The sequence below is a fragment of the Ictidomys tridecemlineatus genome, chromosome Y (genome assembly GCF_052094955.1).
Source record: "Ictidomys tridecemlineatus isolate mIctTri1 chromosome Y, mIctTri1.hap1, whole genome shotgun sequence".
In the NCBI taxonomy this organism is placed as follows: domain Eukaryota; kingdom Metazoa; phylum Chordata; class Mammalia; order Rodentia; family Sciuridae; genus Ictidomys; species Ictidomys tridecemlineatus.
In genome coordinates, this window is record NC_135494.1 from 17,491,063 (window position 1) to 17,505,540 (window position 14,478).

The following is a 14,478-nucleotide window of genomic DNA, read 5'->3' on the forward strand; positions in this document are numbered from 1 at the left end:
ACTTAGGCCCAGTCTTTCTCACACCCTGAGCCTCCCCCGGCATATGGCGGACGTGTGAGCTTCTCCCAGCGATCCCGGGTTCTGGGAGCTGGATGGCTGTGGCCCCTGGAGAGCTGAGCTGGTCATCACCGTTTCCTGGGTGAGTCACCCTGGCAGGCGGAGGTCGCGATGAATCAAGCTTCATTTCGCTCCTGGATCTGGAGGTTCCGCATCCGAGATGGAGTGGGGGGCACCAGTTGGGCCTCCGGGGAGGAGCCGGTGGCAGACGGTGGCACGACAGGGGCCATGTAAGGGAGGAAGAGGCTGCCTCCTGAGACGGGGTCAGAGGACCTTCAGGGGAGTGGCTGCCCTACCACTAGGGGCTCACTGGACAGCGGCCTTGCTTCTTCCTGTCATTGTCCTTGGTTTGTCCCCCACAGATCCCACCTCCCAACGTCCCCACGCTGAGGGCCACTCCTGACACATGAGCCCTTGGGGACATGCTCAAGTCACATCTAATCCATGGGCAGGGTGCCCACCCAAGATCCAAGGACCACCACCAAGAGCAGGCCTGGGTCCACACCCCAGGGCCACGACCTGGGGGCCTTAGACACCCCACCCTGGGGGGCTTTGGGCTCCCAGGAGAAAGGGCCCTGGGCTCGCTTCTCTCCCCCAGGCTTTATGGCGCAACGTCCTGAGTGGACGTGCAGATGCCTGAGCCCAGCGCCAGTGGCCCAGCTGGGTGCTGACCAGTGCCCAGAAGGCCCAGGGCACTGATGGCCCTCTCTCGGGTGGACAGGGGCTCCACAACCCAAGAACAGAGGGCAGGGTCTGGCCTCCCGTCTCCTTCACGGAAGCCACTCCACAGAGTCCCCAGAGAAGAGCTGTACAGGGACCTCCTGGAGCGGGAGGGTTGTTATGGCAACACATGGCCCTGCGTCTCCAGAGGGGGTCAGCCCAGGCGGCGAGGGAGGTGCTGGGAGGCAGAGGTCACCCTGCAGAGAGCTCAGACCACACGGATCCGCACGTGTACAACTGGTCAATGGCTGGTGGGGGACCCTTACCCATGGCAGCACCAGGCAGACTCACGGACAGTGAGGGGACGGGGTCTTGGCCTGGACTCAAATGGGAACTTACAGTTGCTCCTGCTAGCCTCTGAGCAGGGCTGTGGGCCAGGCATGGGGACCTCTGCAGTCCCTGTTCCCACAGTGGGGAGCTGTGTGGTGCAGGAGGGGGGTGCAAGTGGGGAGCTGTGGGGTGCAGGAGGGGGTGCACAGTGGGGAGCTGTAGGGTGCAGGAGGGGTGCACAGTGGGGAGCTGTGGGGTGCAGGAGGGGGGACCACATGGTAGGGAGCTGTGGGGTCAGGAATGGGCCAGCATGGAGGCGGGGGACGCTGCCGAGAGCATCACAGGAGAGCGGGCACAGGGATGCCACCCAGCACCCAGTGCAATGGGGCAGGTCTGAGAGCCCTAGGGGGATGTCCACTGGACTCCGTGTGGATGGAGGGAGGATGATGCTGGGGTCCCCGGGGTGAAGGGCCAGCTTTGGGTCCCTGGGGACAGGCAGGGAGAAGGTCTCAGTAGGAGGACCTGGAGCTGCAGGAGCCTTGGACTGACCCTGCCCTGGGACACTCCTGTCCCCCCAACACACCTGTGTGTGGGGTCTTTTCCCAAGGCCATCTCTGCCCCAGCTCCCTGGGCACACAAAGTGGGCAAGGCCTGGTGGCAACGCAGGCTGTCCAGGAGATGTGGCCCCTGGAGCTGGCGTCCACCCTCACGGGCTCATGTGGGTGAGGACCAGGGCCACCGAGCGCTCACCCCAGCCGAGGATGCCCCTGCCACCTCTGGTGTCCTTCAGCACTCAAGGTCATGTCGCATCCACTGATCCTTCCAACAGCTGCCAGGATGGGGCAGGAGCAGCCAGGTGGCCCTCAGACCTCCTCCCTCTGTGTCCTCGCCCAGCTCCTCACACCCAGGGGTCACGGGAGCACAGCAGCGAGTTGGAGGGGTCCAGTGCCCAGCGCGTGTGGCTGCCAGGAGCTCTCCTGCCTCCTTTCTGGGCACAGGCAGCAGGACGAGGCAGGACAAGGCAGGACGAGGGGTCCCCAGGCCAGCTGGGGACAAGGCAGCTGCTGGGTGGGGCGTGAGGCGCAGGTTCTCTTGCCTGTGGGTGCTGGGGCGCGGGGACCACCCTGGCTCTGTGTTGGGTGAAGACCTCGGGGACTCCTGGGCCGTGGCCTTGGAACCTCGGCTGCCTGGGTCCTCACCCATGTTCATGTGCCCAGGTGCTGTCTGCTGTGGCCTCTGGGGGGCCAGCCTGGGGCCATGCTCCTGGCTCAGGGAACAGGGACAACCAGGTGCCAGAGCAGGTGGTCACTTGGCCTCAGAGGTGCAGCATGGAGCCAGGATGCAGAGGCAGGCTGGCCACCAGCGTGGAAGGCTGAGGGCCTCGGCAAGGCCAGTGGACAGCTTGGTGGCCCCCGACCCCTGGTGTCCTCTGTGGGGAGGAAGCAGAGCCCAGCAAGACCCTGGGAGGACCAGGAGTCCCTCTGGCCAAGGCATGTTGTGTCGAGTGGAAGAACCTCAGAGACCAGGCCGACCCTGGGCCAGGGGCCATGGAGCTGCAGCTGACAAGGGGCCTTGGGACGTGCTGTGTCGAAGTCCATGAGTTCACCAGCATCCCATCCCTCCTCCCCTCTGCCCAACGCTCCTTGGTCTTTAACTTGTTTTAACTTTTTGAATTTGTTTGTATTTATTATCTATCTGTAATGCAAAAAATAAATGCCAGGTGGCCAGGGCTTGTGTTCTTATTGACCTCTGTAGCCTGGATCAGTTTCTGGCACTTAGTAGGTGCACTTTGTTTGTTGAATGAATGAATGAGAGTCTTTCTGTCTGTAAAGCATCAGTGTCCCCTTCACCTGGTCATGTTTGGGGGCCCCGCGGCCTGTCTCTCTCCCTCTGTCTCCCTGACAGTCAAGACTCATCTGCAAAATGGTCCCTCTGCCTCACCTCCCCCTCCACGTTTCCCGCTCCTCCCCACACCTTCCATTCCACACACACCTCCCGCAGGGTCATCTGTATAAACATGACCAGACACCAGGTGGCTTCATATAGACACGTTTGTCCCCTCCCAGCTCTGCGGCCACAGGTCACCCTGGCTGAGAGAGCTCATCCTCCCCGCAGCTCCCCGTGGCCCAGGTAGCCCTGGGCTTGTGGCCACCTCACCCCAGTCTCTGTGTCGGTCTCCACAGGCCACCTCCTCCCTGTGTGTCCCTCCTTTTCTCATAGGACGGCAGTGAGAACAGCTGTGTCCCCCGATATCAAAGATGACTCCATTTTGACTAATCCACCTGCAAAGAACCTATTTCCCAATGAGGTCCATTCTGAGGTGTGAGGTGGAGCTGTCGGCCCACTCTGTCCAGGACGGCCAGCAGCTCCAGCCCAGGCACCCCTTGCCCGGATCCTAGGCCCCTCCCCTCCTCCTCTGTATTGCTTCTCTCTTTTCTGTGGCCTCACCCTCTCCTTCCCCATTGTGACAGGTCCCCTGGCCTCTCTCCTGAACTATTTCCATGAAGGGCTGCACCAGTCCTGTGTCAGTGTCCTCTTGGTCCACTGCCTGCCCCTCTGTGGGAGGCCCTGAGAGCATTTCTGTAGAGTGAGCATTTCTTGGCTGCACTCTCTCAGGCTCGCCTCCTTCCCACAGCATCAGCCCCAGCCAGAGCCCCAGGAGGGGAACTGCCCACCAGCTTTTCCTGGGGACCGGCTGGCACACTGCTGTCACCTTGATTTGCTGGTCCAGTCCCTGCTAAGGCTCACCCTGGAAGTGGCCCTCTCTGTGGCACGGCAATGTGCTGATTCCTCCTGGGACCGTCTGAACGGAGGTCCCCCTCCCACGTCCAGGGAGGTGGTTTCTGACCAAGATGAGACCCACACAGGCAGCTGGGAAGGGGCCCGGGCAGCGGGCAGAGGTGGACAAGAAAGCACAGGACAGCGCTGGGCACCCAGACCAGGGCTCAAGGGGAGGGTCTGCTTGGAGCCTGGAAGTGTCCCTGGGGTGTGGGCTCCTGTGGGTGGGGTAGGGGGCTCAGGCCTCATGCTGGTGGGAGGGGACCCAGTGCCCTGTGACCACTGACCAGGGGTCGTGTTCCTGTACAGGTTTGTTCCAATGCCAGTTGGTGGCATTTGCTGCCCTCGATGCCCTCTGCATGGTGGTCTGCTGGCTTGTTGAGGATGGCCACAGAATGCCCCACAGAGGCAGCCCGGCCAGTGCCTGGGGCCACCCAGTCTGCCACCAACACAGGTAACGTGGGGTTTCAGGGGTCGGGGGTCATGACATCTCATGCTGGGAGTCCCCGCGTCCTGGTGGGCTGGGGGTGGGGGACATTGCAGGTCCCACCCTGGTGGTGGGCCTCCAGCAGCCCTGGCCTTTGTGACAGCTCCCCCCGTCCTCCGTGTCCAGGGTCTGACATCCAGAGGATGGGATGTCTGTCCTCTCAGGCCCAACGCTGGCCTCCTTGTCCAACAGGCAGGAGAGCTCTCCTGGGCCTCTGGGGCAGTCAGAACTGGGCCAGGGGGAGCACCCAGCACCAGGTGGCGATGGAGCCCTTGGGGTGCCCCATCCGCCCCTCCCCAGTGTCTCATTCCTTCTCTGCTCAGTTTGGGGACACAGCAGGCGTGACACCAAGATGGGTGACTCGGGTTTCCTGCTCCCTTCCTTGCCTCTGCCACGGGAGACACCTCAACTCCAAGGATGAAGGTGGGAGGCTGGGGGCAGGAGCGGGGGGCAGCACCCACGCACGCTGTCTCTGCTCGGAGCTCCTTCTCGCCTCCCGCTCGGGCAGACCCATCCCTGGGCTCCTGCCCCTCTCCAGTCTTCCAGTGAGAGTGGGTGACCCTTGCCTGCTCTGCCCACTGGGAATGAACGCCTGTCCATGCACAAAGCCCAAGAGAGTCCCTGCCGCTCCCTGCTCGGGCTCCTCGCGGGGCAGGCGGGGCGAGGCCGTAGGCACCTTTTCCTCCTTCTGCCCTGGTGGTGGGGTGCTCCATGATGGTGGGAGAACCCAGGGGAAAGGAGAGGGTGTGGTCAGTGGGTGTGCCTCTAACCAACCAGCGCCCTGAGAGGGATGCCCGTGGTCCCTGGCAGCCCCTCTCCACCTCTGCAGGTCCTCTTCCATGGACTTCAAAACCGCAGACGGAAAGTACTCAGAAAAACATCTTGTCTCTCCCTAAGCAGAACCCGGGGCAGGGACTATTTAGGTAGCGTTTACACACATTGGGGCTTGTAAAGAATCCAGAGAAGGTTCAAAACATCGGGAGGCCATGCACGGCCATCTGCAAATCACCACTGTTTTATGAGCGACTCAAGCACTGTGGACTTTGGCATCCCAGGAGCTCCTGGGCCCAGCACCCTGGGGGACGCTAAGGGAAGGCTATACCTACACACACTTTCGTATAATTGGGATATATTGTACATGTAAAGCAAGAGGAGATGGCTTCTGTTCTAAGAGAGAACACAGCGGCTATACCTCATCATAAGTGCGTGCTCATGCGCTGGATACTCAACAAACACCTTTTAAATGAGATGCATGAACAAAAGTGGATGTTGATATTGGGGCCAGACACTGGGAAGGTGATCAAACAGACACTGTGGGTAAACAGCAAATTGTCACCACTCTGCTGACTTCCTTGGTGGCTGATGGATTGCTCCGGAGGTCACAGAACTCATGATAAATTGCCGGGACTTGTCACTCACCGGGTCTGTGCCTGGCAGCTGCAGGGACGTCGAGAGAATGTAGATGTGTGGAAAGCCACCTGGATGGTGAGCAGGGGACACTTTGCTCACAGAGCTGCCTCCACCAGGAGCAGGGCTGCGTCTCTGGGACAGACTGCGCAGGTGGGACAGCGTCCCCAGTGGAAGCTCGTCTCCACACCTGCCAGGCAGGGGCACTTCCACCCTGCGCTGTCGGAACAAGGCTCCAGAGGGTACCTGGGGGAAGGTGTCCCCCGAGCAAGATGAGGAGCGGCCCTGTGCTCCGCACTGCAGAGAGGAGGGCTGCCCTGGGGTGAGACTCGCACACACAGGCACACACGTGCACACACATCACACACACATACACTCACATCTAAGACAAATGGCTCACGTGATCACACACAGTCACACCCACACTACACACTCTCACACATGTGTACCAAACACGTGTGTACCAAACACGTGCACTCCCACGTGGGCTCACACACACACAGCAGATCCACACATGCATGCATGTGCTCACACAATGCCACGCACACTCACTAGAAGGCTGCACGTGCTCTCTCACACCCACCCTTCCACACCCTCCAGCTGCAGATGTGCATTGACGTGCTCTGAGATCTCACAACTCTGCCTGTGGTGTGCAGAGGGACCTGGAGGTGGCTCTGCTGGCCCCTGGGCTTAGTGACCACCCGAGCCAGGTCCACACAGAGATGCTGATGCAAAGGAGAGGCCAGGCCCCCCAACAAAGTCCTCCCAGCCCCCTGTGTGGGGGCCACTCCCCTGGTAGGTTTGTGCCCTCCCACAGCTGGGACGTGGCTCACCAGGCATGTCCCATTTCTGTCCTGGGATGTCGTGGCACGCTGTGACTGCCCGCTGTGACGGCCCAGTCCTGCCGCGGCCTTGGTGATGACAAGATGAATCGGCTCTGATTTGGAGGTGATTGCTCTTCTCTGATGCCCTGCTCACCATCATCGCTCCATCACGAGCCTGGAGCCTGGCCAGCCCTTGGACGAAGTTGGCCCAAGGACTAAATCACAACCCGGATAGCAGGACCCGCAGCTGGCTGCCACACGCCGCCCCGATCCTGTGTCCACCCCGGTGCTCTGACCACAGACCCACGGTGGGGAGGGGCAGAGCTCAGAGGACTGCCCTCGCTTTGGACGATGCTGCACCTTAGGGGCCCCCAGCTGCTGCCCTTCTGGCCCAGTAGCCACAGACTCAGCAGTCCCCATACCGCCTACAGCTCCGCTGCTCACAGAATGAATCTCAGAACTCAAAGCTCCAGGCTCCAAAGGCAGCTTTAGAATCAAGGCGCTCGGGAGCTGCAGCAGGCAGTAACGGAGGACAAGGCCGGGAGGAGTCCAGGCAGATCCACGCCCTCCCTGCTCAGCAGAGTCTATGTGGGGGTCCCTGAAGCTGCACCTGGAGTGTGACCACTGACCACAGACCAGAATCCCCCCATCCCCACCTTCAGCCCCCTCCTGAGTCTGCCCTCTTGTTAGCATAAGCTGCAGCCCAGAGGCTCGTGAATAACAGAAGCCATTACGGGGTGCTCCAAGGCCTCAGGGGCTCCCTCAGGAGCCAGGGACAAGGACAGCCCATGTTTTTATGACCTTGTTAGGAACACGACTGAAGAGCTCAACACTTAACATGGAAAGAGTGTTTGGAAACTGTGCGACACATCCACCAAATCCACTCCCCGAGCTTCTTATCCAGCCTGACCTGTTCAGTAGCAGGCCCACCCCGTCCTGAGATGTGCCACACTCGATCTCTCAGCCCCAAGTGGCAGGAGGACTCAAAGAAGTGGGGGTCACCACCCAAGGTGATGTCTCACAGTCTGGCTGCTTCTGCAGGGGTCCACTGAAAGGAATGCCACCCACCACTGCGGTCACCACCACGGTCACCCTCACGGTCACCACTGCGGTCACCGCCTTCGAGCAGAGGTACTAGGAGCAGGCTTGACTCAGCTTCCCCTCCACAGCCTCCTGGGTGCTCCCCTTCCCATCACAGCCCCCCTCCACCCCACCACTCACTGACCTCAGCACACACACGGCCTCCAGGAACCTGGAAGCATCCACAGAGCTCAGGGGTGCGTGTTCGATGTCAGGCATGCCCACAGGATGACCTTCCTCGCCTGAACAGCCCCGTGCCTGCCATGCCACCCTGTACCCACCACGCCACCCTGTGCCCACCACCCCAGCAGGCTCCTCTCTTTCTAGGCCTTGGTCACCATGGGCCTCTAACTGGTGCCACCAGCCCCCACGTGGAGCAGAAGTGGCCCGAGCTCAGCTCTGCCTGCTTTGCTTCTGGTGGCCTCTGCTGCAGCCGGTGCAGCTACACGCTACTCAGTTCGCTGCTGTCACCTGTGCTGCATGAAGGAGCGACCCCGGGCATCAGCTCCTAGCCAGGCGATGGGCAGAGACAGGAAGTCGGCTTTTCGTGACATCCCAGGAGAACTTGTTAGGTGAGGGCTTTGTTAGAAAGTGTGGCTATCCTCCAAACTCGTGGTGCTCAGAAAGCCCGCAGGAGGGCCCTGGCCTTCATTCTGACCCTGCTGGAAAGTCCAGGGGATGTGTGAGAAAACGGAGACCATTAGGAAAACTCACTGCAGACGCCACACCTGGGCACGCAACCCAGGGTGGAACACACGCAGCGCCGCCTCCCCAGGTCTCGATGCCAGAGCTCTCCTCACCTTCCGAGCCAGCCAAGGGAGGGCCAGCAGATGCGCCTCCAAGGTCATGAGCGGCCTGGGGCCCCACGAAGGAGGGCCGTGAGCAGGAAGCTGACAGGCTTGGGGACGGCAGGGGCAGGTTGGTGTCCTCGGTGACCTCGGTGCTCAAGCCAAGGTCGTGGTCAGTGGCTTGGTGTTTAGAGAAGCAGGATGAGGGACGGTGAGGGCTCTGCACCCACCAGCTGAAACAGGGTGTCCCAGGACTCCCTCCTGCCAGGTGAGCCACCCCAGCAAGCCACTTCCTGTCTCGGCACCTCCGTTTCCCACCTGGAAATCAGGACAATGACCGCCGTCTCGCATGTCAATTTTACAAGTCAATTTTTGAAGACCTGGCGCCCCGTGACTGTGGGTTCCTGTGGCTCTCCGCTGCAGGGGAGAGGAGCACCAGCTCCGACCCCCACCCTCCTTCTTGACCCAGAGGGTCCTTCAGGGAAACCATGCACAAAGGACAAAGCAAAGTCCCCCTGTCTTCCTGCAGAGGAGCGTGGGTCCATGCCCTCCATGTAGGGTGACCAGAGAGAATGCACAAAGTCTCCTCCCTTGGCATCCTAACTGCCCTCGACCCCTCTGAAGAAGATGTCCTTGTAACTGGGCTGTGTCCGGGGTGTCGCTTCCTTGGTGATGGGTCCCCTCCAGGAAGGCTGGCCTCACCTGGTTGACTCTGCCCCGAACTCAGCGAGTCTGGCCAGTGAAGGACAGCCACGACCTGCAGGTGGGGCCTGGCCTCCCCTGGGCCACAAGGGTTCCTCAGGCTCCGCACATGCAGACGCAGACTGGCCTTTGCTGTCCCACCAAACAGTGGCTGGCGCCGGGGCCAGGTTGCCTCCTGACTGGCTCCTGTTTTCTATGTGTCCTCTCCAGGAGAAGGCCACACAAGTGTCCTCGCACCGTGCTCCCAGCCACCCTGTCCACAGCAGGGCCTGGGAGCTCAAGAGCCAGGGCATGTTTGCAGGAAGAAGGAGGTTTAACTGACTTGCTGGCAGATAAGAAAAGCAGGAGCCTAAGGCCACAGCCTGGGATCCTAGCTCCCAGGGGGGACAGAGGGCTTCCAAAAGGGGACACAAGGCTGGACTCCAAGTATCATTACCCATGGGTGTGGCCAAGGTCCCACTGTGTCCTGGAGGGAGCCCTGCACCAGCTCCAGGTTTGGGGTGCCTTTCCTCTAGCGGGCAGTGAGGGCCACGGTCCCTTATCCTGGGGTGGGGAGCAGGTGGGTCCTGTTTCCCTCACTGTTAGGGGAGGGGGGAAGGGGAAGGGAGAAAAACACTGGTTTCAAAATAGCCGCCAGTGCTTGAGCAGCAAATAGCGCCAGTGCTAATTCACAGCAGGAAGTGGACCCCTGACAGGCACAGGACCCCCGTCAGGCAGACGAGCAGGACGCGCCACTGGGAGGAGCGACAGCCCACCCTGGGGTTCTCCAGGCGGGGTCCCCACAGCCAGGCAGAGGCCCAGGGCCACCAGTGCCTTCTAATGGCCTTGCGTCCCTGGTCCTCACCTTCCTGCCTGACCCCAGCTCCAGCCTCACCCGAGTGGGGGGGGTCCTTGCAGCCCCTCTGCCTCACTGTCCTGGCCCTGCCTCATGCTCTACAGTCGCCCACTGCCCTGGGGTTGCTTTCCCCGGAAGTGGGCCTCGCGCTCCCCACACCTAAATCCAGGTCCTTCTCCGCCGAGTCAGGTCCCCTGGTGAAACCTTCTCTCTGCTCGCCCGGCGGACTTGGAGGTCACCCTTCAAGACAAATGTGTAGTCACTTCTAAACAGAAGAGGTTGCCGAGCAGCGGCTGTTTGGGGAAACGTGTGAAGTTCTGAATCCTCTTAGTCTCGTTCGAGCCCTGGGAGGCCGGAGCTCGGCTCTTCTCCGCAGAGATGGCTTCTCTTCTGCCTGAAAGTGATTCTCTGTGTGTGACAGAACGATGCCTCAAGGACATTTTAATTCTGTTGTGACAGCCTTGTTACAAAACCCAGTTGAAAGAGCCTAGCAGGTCTAGATTCTCTCCATCGATTCTCAAAACCGTGTGGCCCCGGATGGCCCCAGAAGCAAAGATGAATAAGTAAATCCAAGCAAACAGACCCGTTCCCAGGGGCAGGCTTCCGAATACTGTTTCCCACTAACAGCACCAGGCTCTTTGGAGAGAGCAGATTCCAGGCCCAGGGCACGGAGGGCAAAGGCAGAGGGATCCCATCACCTTGCTTTGCCAGGGAGTAAGAGAACGAGGCAGGTGGGAGGGACGCGGGGACCAGCCTGGGGAGCCCTGCTGGCCCGTGTGGGCAGGTGCGTGAGGAGGAATAATGGTGGTGAGGGTGACGGTGCTGCCACTAGACAATCCAAATGTCCATCGGTGGTTCCCAAAAGTGCCCAGTGGGGTGGCAGAGGGACTGCCCCTGGGGAGCAAAGACTGCCAGGAGAAGGGTGTCAGGACAGGAGGGCTCTGCGGCCACCTGGGCAGTAATCAGTGCAAGCCACAGCCATCCACAAGTTGTTAGGGCTGGCCCGTGTCCCCCCAGTTCATATGCTCAGAACGGGGCTCCAGGCAGAGAAAGGGCCTTTTAGGTTGTCATTTGCAGAAGGGGGACTATAGGGGGTCCTAACGCCATCCCAGCGTGTCCTTAGAAGGAGAGATCAGGACACAGACTCACAAGGGAGGAGGGCCCAAGCCAAGGAGAGGCCTGGAAGGAACCACCTGGCTACACCTTGACCTTGGACGTGGCCGCCAAGACATGGGGAGGCATCTCTAAGATCTCGGTGGCCTGAGCTGTTGGTGTGAGGTGTCGGACCCGCTGCCCGCTGCCCTCGCTGACTCACAGAGAACATCACAGGCAACACTGCCTTCTGGGGACTCCCATCACCCACAGAGGGTACTCTTGATGGAGAGACCAGGGACACCGTTCTGACCCATAATGAGGCAACCTGACGTTCTAAGAAGAATTCAGAATCTGGACAAAAACTCTGCCTCTGAACTTAATTTGAAGGAAATGATCAGATACATCCTAGTTATGGGGGCTTCTGCCAAACAACCATCCAGTCACAAAACATGAATAAATAGGAAACAAAGCCAGGGAGCGAGGCTACATTAAATGACGCCAGAGAGCGTCGGCCCAGTGCAGCACATGTCCCTGGCAGGACATGAGGGGACACTAATTCAGACTCATCTGTAAGATCGATGTGATTATACTAATGCGAAGGATGGCAGTGATAAATGAAGGCCAGCGCAGTCCAGGGTGGCCCCGGGCCCCAGTGAGCAGCCCCAGCCCTCCATCTCTGAGCACTGGGCTGCGAGCTTGTGGGTGACTGGGCTCTTTATCTGGGTTTGAGCCACCTGCAGTCGCAGAGGTGAGAACTCCGCTGTTTGTTTCCCACTGACTTCTCGGGAAGCGAGTCACAAGATGCACAGGCCAGGAGGGGGCAGGCGGAAGTGGCAAACAACAAATGTGTTCCCTCTTGCCCACCGGTTCCTCAGTTGCTTCTTGGGGGCTTTAGTGCCAAAGGCAGACTCTATAGAGGCCCACCACACACCCCTGGCCTCTGCACCCTTCTGAAGCAGGGGGAGGTTCTGATCCCGTTCAGTGGCTATAATCCAGACCCCTGATCATGATCTGCCGTCTAGCCTGCAGGGCTGCTGCGGTCCCCCTTCTTGTGCAACCCTAGACCCTCCATGTGGGGCTGTTAGCAGGTGGGGCCTGGGGAAGAGAGGTGAGCAGAGGTCCAAGGGAACGTGTGTAGCCCTCCCCCGTGTGAGGAGGCAGCCAGGGGAGCCCGCCACGAGGAGCTGGGCCACGAGGAGCTGGGCCTCGCCAGGAGCCAGATCTGCTGGGGCCTTGACCCTGGCCTGCCAGCACCCCGGGTGATGGGCAGTGCATTTCCCGGTGTTTATCCCCCCGCCCCCCAACACACACCTAAGGTATTTAGAGGATGGGGCAAAGGGCCTGGCACAGGACGAAAGTGAAGGCACCTTGCTTAGTCATTTTAAGAATTTCTTGATCCACTTTGAGTTCATTTTTGTGCAGGGTGAAAAAGTGATGTAAAATCCTGGGCCTACAGATATCTGTTTCCCAGCATCATTTAAATAAAAGGTTTTCCTTTCTCCAATGTATGGTTTTGGCTCCTTCGTCAAGTATCAGATGACTGTATGTTGGAGTTGGACCAAACCTTAGCAACTGTGAGAAGAAATCACAGAGTTAACACTTCAGCAGACTGGCTCAGGCACCGATCCCTTAACAAGACCCCTACTGCTCAAGGAATAAAACCAAGAATCATAAATGAAATGACATCAAATTAAACTTCTGCACAGCAAAGGAAACAATTAAGAGTGTGACTAGTGAGCCTACAGATTGGGAGAAGATCTTTGCCAGCTGCTACTCCAACAGGGGATTAATATCCAGAATATACAAAGAACTCAAAAAACTTAACACCAAAAAAAATACAGAAAACAACAAATAATCCAATTAATACATGGGCAAAATAATTAAACAGATGTTTCTCAAAAGAAGTAATATAAATGGGCAATAAATGCATGAAAAAAAATGTTCAACATCTCTAGCAATCAGGGAAATGCAGAACAAAACTACACTGAGTTTCATCTCACTCCAGTTAGAAGGGCAGTCATCAAGAATATAAGTAATATATGCTGGCAAGGATTTTCGGAAAAAGGTGCACTCATACATTATCATAGGGACTGCAAATTAGTACAACCACTTTGGAAGCTGTATGGGGATTCCTTAAGACTAGGACTGGAACCACCATAGGACCCTGCTGACTCACCCCTCTGTATCCCTAAGAACTGAAACCAGCACAATTCACAATACCAAGACACGGAACCAGCCCAGGTGCCTGTGGACAGATGAATGGAGAAGGAGAATCATGCATGGTGGAGGTCTACTCAGCCACAAGGGATGGAGGGACGGCATTTGCCGGTAAATGGATGGACCTGGAGGGCATCATCTAAGTGAAATAAGCCAGTCTCAGGAAGCCAGGGGTCAGATGTTTCCTTTCCTCTGTGGAAGCTGGAGAGAAATCAGGAGAAAAGGGAGGTGAGAGCTCAGCAAGAGGGAGGGGACGTCAGTGGAGTGGAAGGGGGTCGGTGGGGGTGGTAGGAGAGGAGAGGCTCTCTGCAGTGAGTGACCGGATCATGTTGTGTGCATTCCATGCCCAGGCTCATGTGTGATGATGCCCCAGTTAAAAAACAAAAGTAAGAAGGGCAGGAACACAAGGACGAAGTGTTGGGGGGATCGGGGACTGAAGGGGAGCAATCACCTTCCATGCATGTAGGGTCTGTCCAAGTGAACCCCACTAGTGCGTAAAACCACTGTGCCCCAACAAAACATTAAAGATAACTTTAATGATTCCAGGGTGGCAGTGGCCAAGTGCTGGGCCCAGGGCAGGCTTAGCCCTTCCTGAGGAAGCCCTTTCTGGGGAAGGACTGCGCGGGTCCCAGGCCCTGCAGCTGGCCCTGCTGCTCACGCCCCAAATCTCTCCTGTCTGGCTTCATCCCCTCCTGTCCTTGAGATGGGCCACAAGGAGGGGCAGGCATACCTGAGCTTCAGCATCTGCCCACTGTCCCCACTTTAAAGGTTCAACTCCTCATGAAGAAAACAAAGTGACAAACAGCAAGAGACAGAGGAAAGCCGCCCAGCCCTCAATCCCTGCTCCAGACCCTCAGAATCTCACCCAGGAAACAAGGCTGCCCTTGGTCCCCAACTGCTCTGTCAGCCGCAGGCCCCCCAGGGGCACCGGGAGCGAGATGGCTCTGCCTGCTGCCCCCCCCCCAGCTCTCTCCCTGTGAGGGTGCCTGGACCACGGGGGAGAACAGTCAGCAGGCAGCAGGCCCGTGGCCCTGCCTGCCATCGCAAGTCACGGACATTCAGACTCTCCCCTGCCCTGGGCTGAAGGACACGCTGCCACACCTGAGACCCGCCACACAGTACTGTCACACGTTCCCTGCCAGCGTGAGACTCGCCTGCACACGGTGCCATGTTTCCCGCCATGTGCCAGGTGCCTTGGGTGCCAGCTGTCACAGTGCT